A 7546-nucleotide genomic window follows, 5' to 3' on the forward strand; every position below is an offset into this window, starting at 1 on the left:
GGCAATTTGAATTGGGTTCATTTGGGTGGTCTTCTGTTGGTATTTGATAGGCTCACATCATCCCCAGTGGCTACTGGTCAGCTGGGCAGTTCTGTATTGAGGTGCATGTGTGAGATTATCATCAGTAGTGGTGATGAAGACAAGTAGGCCACGTGTCTCCTATCATCCAATAGGTTAGTCCAGGCTTGTTCAGCTGGTAGTTGGAGAGCTTCAAGGGCACTAAACTTCAGGTTTCTGCTTGCATTGTGTCTGCTAGTATCACACTGTCTGAAGTGAGGCATGTGGCCAATATCAGAGTCTTACTTCTAACAAATATAAAATGACAAATGTGATATGTTGTCATATTTTTTTTTATATTGGGGATTGAACCCAGTTGTGGTTTGGATGTGAGGTATCCTTCAAAAGCTCATGTGTGAGACAATGCAAAAAGGTTTAGAGGAGAAATGATTGGGTTATGAGAGCCTTAACTCAGTCAGTGAATCAATCCCTGATGGGATTAACTGAGTGGTAACTGAGGGCACGTAGGGTGTGGCTGGAGGAGGTGGGGTACTGGGGGCATGATTTTGGGGTATATATTTTGTATCTGGCAAGTGGAGTCTCTCTCTGCTTCCTGATCCCAATTGAGCTGCTTCTTTCTGCCACACTTTTCTGCCATGATGTTCTGCCTTTCCACAAGCTCTGGGGAATGGAGCCAGCTGTCCAGGGATCAAGACCTCTGAAAAAACAGTGAGTCCCCAGATAAATGTTTCCTCCTCCAAAATTGTTCTCGTCAGATCTTTCAGTCACACCAGCAAATAAGCTGATGAAAACAAACCCAGAAACTCTATACCATTTTTTTTTTGAGACAGGGTCTTACTATCTTGCTTAGGTTCCCCCTAAGTTTCTGAGACTGACTTGAAACTCGAGATATTCCTGCCTCAGCCTCCTAAATCAATCACTGGGATTACAGGCATGTGCCAACCATGATGTTACTTTTAACACTAGGTTACAAAAAGACTTGTCTTGGGCATTGTTTTTATTTGTTTGCCCTGAGGAAAGCTAGCTGCCATGTTGTGAGCCTATGGAGTGGCCCATGAGGGCAACAGCCACCGAGGAGCTTGAGCCTGCCAAAAACCACTGGAGTGAACTCAGAAGTGAATCCCATGTGAGTTATCAGATGAGACCATAATTCTGGTTGATAGCTTGACTGCAAACTCCTGAGAGACCTTGAACCAGAGGTGCCCAGTTACACTGTACCCAATCTGTTAATCCATAGAACCATGAGATAATAAATGTTTGCATTTAAAACTGCTAAGTTTTGGGGATACTTTATATGCAGTAATAAGTGATTATTAGGGCCATATTTTCCACATCCTTAGGAATACATTTAGATCCAGAAGTTCTGAGTTTGAATCCTGGTCTCCTGTGTGATCTTTGGTAATTCACTTAAACTGAGTATCAAATTTCTTTATGAAAACGTGAATGATAACTTTTCCATCTATTTTTTTTTAAAGAGAGAGTGAGAGAGGAGAGAGAGAGAATTTTTAACATTTATTTTTTTTTAGTTCTCGGCGGACACAACATCTTTGTTGGTATGTGGTGCTGAGGATCGAACCCGGGCCGCACGCATGCCAGGCGAGCGCGCTACCGCTTGAGCCACATCCCCAGCCCAACTTTTCCATCTATTTAACAGAGTTATTGTTAAGATTAAGTGAGATTAGTGATAAAGAAGTGCTTTAGAAACTAAACCATTCTACAACCATTACAGGTAATGGAAATGGTGGCAGAATGACTATGAGTCTCAGCTGTTCTTAGAGCCTAGGTGAGGGCACCTGGGGATAAGGGCAAATCCTTTCTTGTTTCTTTGATTGAAAGAACACTCAAAACAGGTGCAAACCTAAAGCTGAGGCAAGGTAGCAGTCACCTCATTTGACAATAGGACATCTGCCTCATGCTCTGTGGGGAAGCCTGCACCTTGTTGGGGGTTGAGGAATGCTGAGGGCCATTGCCAAGTAGGAATGACGCATCGAAATTTCCTTGCCAGCGTACCCCATGTTAAATGGAAATTTGCTGTGACTTTGCATGTGTGTTTGAGAAAGGTGACCCTGCTCAAGGACGAGGGTGGATCCAGGTTTAAGGTGTATCCTGCAGGTTTGAGGAAGTATCCCGCTCCTTGGGTTTAGGGCGTTCCTGGTTTAAGACAATCTGGGTTTAGGGAAGTTCCAGGTTTAAGGTTATTGCTGCTGGGAATAGGGCGTTCCTGCTGCCTGAGTTCCCGTTGAGTTCTCATGGAATTGGGAAAGTATTTGGGACGTGAATTGTGCGGGCAGAACTTGGATTTCCCCAGAACGTGTGTAGAGGCCGGTGTGAGTTTGGGAATAAAGAATTGCTGTTTGAATCTACAAGGTGTGTGGTGGATCGTGATTCTGTGCCCAGCCAAGACTGCGGCAGAGGAAGGAGAACTAAGCTCTTGCACCCTGCCTCATGGCCTGGTCACGTGTGGATTCACTCTAGGGAGGGTGCCCATTTTTCCATGTTAGGTGCCTTGGAGGGCTCTTATTTATTTTGGAATCATGAAATTTCTGACTAGGTTTTTTACTACCCACTTAACTTGTTGATTCCTTACAGTGTAGCTGATGGGGGTTAACGAGGCGGGTGATAGTTGTATTAATTAAAGACACTCCTTTATTGAGGTCAACCCCTCTGCCTGGAGAGAGCTTTAGCACATGGTGACCACAATGATGTGGGAGGAACAGGTGGAGAAAGCCCTCCTCCTCCCCTGGACAGATAGGAGCTTGAGGACAGTGCTTACATTTGGACATAAGACAGGGTGATGAGCACCAAGGTACTGAGCAGCATCACCAAGGCCAGGGTAAAACTTACCGCCTCCAGCACCTGGGCCCACTGCAGGCCTCCTCCATGAGAGGCATATAGTCACAGAAGAAGTGGTTGATGTAGCTGTCCCCTGCTGAGAGCCATTGCCAAGTAGGAATGACGCATCGAAATTTTCTTGTCAGCCTACCCCATGTTGCTTAGAGGAAGGACTCTCCATTGTCCACAAGACATGGGCTTGTCTTAGACTCAGGTCATTTGCAGTGACATTGCATGTATGTTTGAGTAAGGTGACCTTGCTCAAGGACCAGGGTGGATCCGGGTTTAGGGCGGATCAGGTTTTAGGGAGTATCCCGCTCCTTGGGTTTAGGGTGGTTCCAGGTTTAAGGTGTACCCTGCCGGGAATAGGGCGTATCCTGCTGATTAGAGCCTGGTGGAGTACGTGGATTTTGCCCAGACCGTGAATTTTTTCCCCAGAACGTGTTTGTTGAGTGCCGGTGTGAGTTTGGGAATAAAGAATTGCTGTTTGAATCTACAAAGCTGTGAGTGGCTCGTGATTTTGTGCCCAGCCAGACTGCGGCAGTCCCCGAATGGAGGCTTAGTGGTCAGGATGACAGATATGATGATGAGAGAGAATCCTGCTGGCCAGCAGTGAGGATGAGCTGTGTGCAGATCCTCCTGCTCATGGGCATGGGGTAATGGAGGGGCTTGCAGATGGCAGCATCCTGGCTGTAGATCATGGCCGTGAGGAGGAAGAATTCTGTGGCCCCAAGGGAGATGTGGAAATATTTCTGGGTGATGCATCCAGCAAAACTGATGGTCTTAGTCCCCATGGCAAGGTGGGGCAGCATCCTGGGCATGATGATAGTCTGGAATCAAATTTCTAAGAGACAGTCATGAGGTAGGCCAGCAGGAGGAGCAGGAAAACAGTCTCCTGAAGCTCTTTGATGTCCGTCAGGCCTTGCTGGAAGAACTCAGTCACCAGGGTCTGGTTGGCCATTGTGGACCTCAGGTCTTATTCCATAATGTGCAAACTTGGGCAAACATGACCACCTGCAATTAGGATGAGGAAGGGGAACTTTCTCTCGATGTCCATTACCCCTTTACCTCCCATCTGTCTCTCCATGGATTCAGGAAGCACAGCAGAAGCTTCTGGAAGCTTTTGCCTGACCAGAAAAGTCACTTCTTTCAGAATTTTTAAAGAATTGTTGAATGTCAGTGACTTTTTTCTCTCTCTGATTTCTTCCCTGCTTTTCTTACTTTTATTATTTTCCTTTTTTTTCGAGAGTCTTCAAAAAAATTCTCATCTGTACTCCCCCCAGTCCCCTTGAGAACTGGAAAACTTACTCATCCTTCTAGACCTGGCTCAAGGCTGATCTCCACTATGAATCCTTTCTTGTAAACCATAGGCTAAGTTAACTGCCTCCTCAAGGGCACTGTAGGCCACAGTTTGTACCTTGGCTCTATTTCTGTGTGGAATCATTAGTAGACCAACTAACCAGACCACAGACAACTTGACCTTGCAGACTTTTTTTTTTTTAAATCTGGGCATCTCTGTTCCTACCTTCCCCTTCTCCTCAATAGAGGCACTGGCCTTCTCAGATCTGTATTCACAGCAAAAGTTTCTACCTCCTAAAGCATCAATCACATTTGTCACATGTAATTTTGGAGTAAGAAGCCATTTTTCAGTCACCTTGCCATTTGTTTACACTAGACTCTTTAAAAACTGCCCCCAAACCCAACCAACCCACCAATCCACCAACCCTGCCTGACCTTCGTATCTGGATGGTGAATCACCTGAAGGTAGGAATGAATGTCCTCTCATGTTTGCCCAGACCCCTTTCGTATAGATCCTGGGGTTTGACATACCATAGTTATCTATAGGAAAGAAACACCATAAGACTTGTTGCATCCATTTTTTTTTGATGAGGAAGGTAAACATCAGAAAAATTAACTATTGACTTAATGCCATGGTAAGAATCTGAAAAATAACTCAGAGGCACTTGAATGTTTCCCTGCCATGATCTGAGGCTTTCAGACTTATTATTTCACTGAGTGAAAGGAGGGTTTTCCCTGAAGACACTATTGAATTCTCATGAATGATTTTCTCCCCTCTTTTTTGTTTTGAGGCAATGGTCCAGGAACTCCATTGTCCCTGTCACTGGTTTTCAAATGTGGGTGGCACCCATATAATGGTGATTCAATCAGATTCCTTGTGTCATATGTTCCTTTGGGTATGGGAGGGAGGTATGAGAGCTTTTAGTTGTTCTGTGTTTCATAAAATCTAAGGCACTATCTGGGCTGGGGTTGTGGCTCAGTGGTAGAGTGCTCGCCTAACATGCATGAGGCACTGGGTTCAATCTAAGGCTCAATCAAATGTGACCTTCAGTATTATTTTGTGAGCCATTAACAAAGAAAAAAAAATGATGCCAATTAGACTAACTAGTAAACATGTTGCCTTGAACTCATGGGTAATAGATATATAATAATAGCACAGGATCTCTGCATGTAGTAGGTGATCAATCAACATTTATTTAAAAATATAAATGTATTTGTATTTTTATTTTTACATAACCTTATTGTAATTGACAAATAATGATAGTATAAATTTTGGAGTATTAAGTAATTAAAAAAATTTTTTTGAAGTTGTAGATGGACGGAATGCCTTTATTTTATTTGTTTATTTTTATGTGGTACTAAGGAGTGAACCCAAAGGTAGGCAAGCACTCTGCCACTGAGCCTCAGCCCTAGCCCCAGCCCCTTAGGTGATATTTTGATATGTATACGTATTATACACTAATTATTTCAGTTGATGAGTATATGGTATCACCTAATCTGCTTTTTTTGTTAGGACATTTAAAATCTACTTTTTAAAAAGCATATTTGAAACATGCATTATTATGTACATAACACATATATACTAAACTGTGCAATAGATTTGGATAACATTACTTCTAACTGAAACCTTAAATCCTCTGAGGAGCATCTTCTCACTCCCTTCTCTCTTTTGTACCTCTCACCCCCAGCCTTCACCATCATTCTCCTCTCTGTTCCTATGAGTTTGATGTTTTTAGATTCCATATGTAAGTGAGTCATGCAGTATTTGTCTGGCTTATTTCACTTGGCATAATGTCCTCGGGCTTCATCCATGTTGTAAGCAGCAAGAGAATTTCCTTCATTTTCTTTTAGGCTAATTTTTCTATTGTTCATATATATATAATTTTCTTTACCCGTACATCCACTGATAGATTGGTTTCATACCTTGTCCATTGTGAATAATGCTGCATGAACACGTGAACACAGATATCTCTTTGACATACCGATTTCAATTCCTTTGTGTTTATACTTGAAGTGAGATCGCTAGATCATGTTTTAACTCAATTTTCAGTTTTTTTCAGGGGTCTCCATACAGTTCTCCATAATAGTAATTCTGATAATGGCTATACACATTTACATTCCCATCAACAGTGGCTTATTGGTTGTTATTGTGTTTTGCTACTGAGTTGTATGAATTCCTTATACATTTTGGATATTAACCACTTACTGGTTAAATGGTGCAGAAATAATTTTTCTGATTTTACAGGCTGGCTTACTTTTTTTTGGTACTGGGATTGAAACCTAGGGTGCTCAACAACTGAGCCACATCCCCAGTCCTTTTTATATTTTTTATTTTGAGACAGGGTCTTGCTAAGTTGCTTAAGGCCTTGCTAAGTTGCTGAGGCTTGGCTTTGAACTCATGATCTTCCTGCCTCAGCCTCCCAAGCCACTGGGATTACGGGTGTGCACCACTACAACTGGCTCAATTTTCCATCTTTTAATTGTTTCCTTTGCTGTGCAGAAATTTTTTAGTTTAGTGTAGTCTCATTTGTATGTTTTTGCTTTTGTTGCTTGTGTTCTTGATGTCATTTCCAAAAAACTCAATGCCAAGATTAATGTGATGGAGATAGTTTTTATGTCTTTTTCTAAGAGTTTTATGTTTTTAGGCCTAATGTTTAAATCTTGAATCCATTTTGTGCTGATTTTTTTTTTGTGGTATAAGATTAGAATCCAGTTTCATTTTTTTTGCATATAAATATACAGTTTCCCCAAACCATGTATTGAAGAGGATATCCTTTCCCCATTGTGCATTCTTGGAACCTTTGTGGAAGATTACTTGATTGTGTGTGTGTGGGTTTATTTCTAGGCTCTGTTCTGTTCCATTTATCTGATATACCTGTTTATACCACTACCAAACTCTTTTGATTATGAAAGTTTTGTATATAGTTTGAAATCAGGAAGCACACTCACTACTTGTCTCCTGCTTCTCCTCCTCCTTCTCTGTGGTGCTGGGAGTGTATCCAGGGCTGTGTGCATTCTAGGCAAGTGCTATACCCCAGTCCTGTTCTTGTCTAACATTGTTTTGGCTATTTGAGTTTTTTTTTTTGATTCCATATAAATTTTAGGATTATTTTCTCTATTTATGTGAAAAATACCATTTGAATATGAGTATATACTGTATTGAATTTTTGGGGTGGTATGAACACTTTAACATGGTTAATTCTTCCTATCAAAGGATACAGAATAGCTTTCTATTTATTGTCTCTTTCAATGTTTTTCATTGATTTCTTGAAGTTTTCCATATATGGATGTTTCTTCCTCCTTGGTTAAATGTACTTCTAAGTATTTTATTTATTTTTTATCAACATACAAAATCAATTACATTTCTATACACTAATAATATCAATTTTAGTTTCTA

The sequence above is a fragment of the Urocitellus parryii genome, chromosome 5, assembly GCF_045843805.1.
Source record: "Urocitellus parryii isolate mUroPar1 chromosome 5, mUroPar1.hap1, whole genome shotgun sequence".
Lineage (NCBI taxonomy): Eukaryota > Metazoa > Chordata > Mammalia > Rodentia > Sciuridae > Urocitellus > Urocitellus parryii.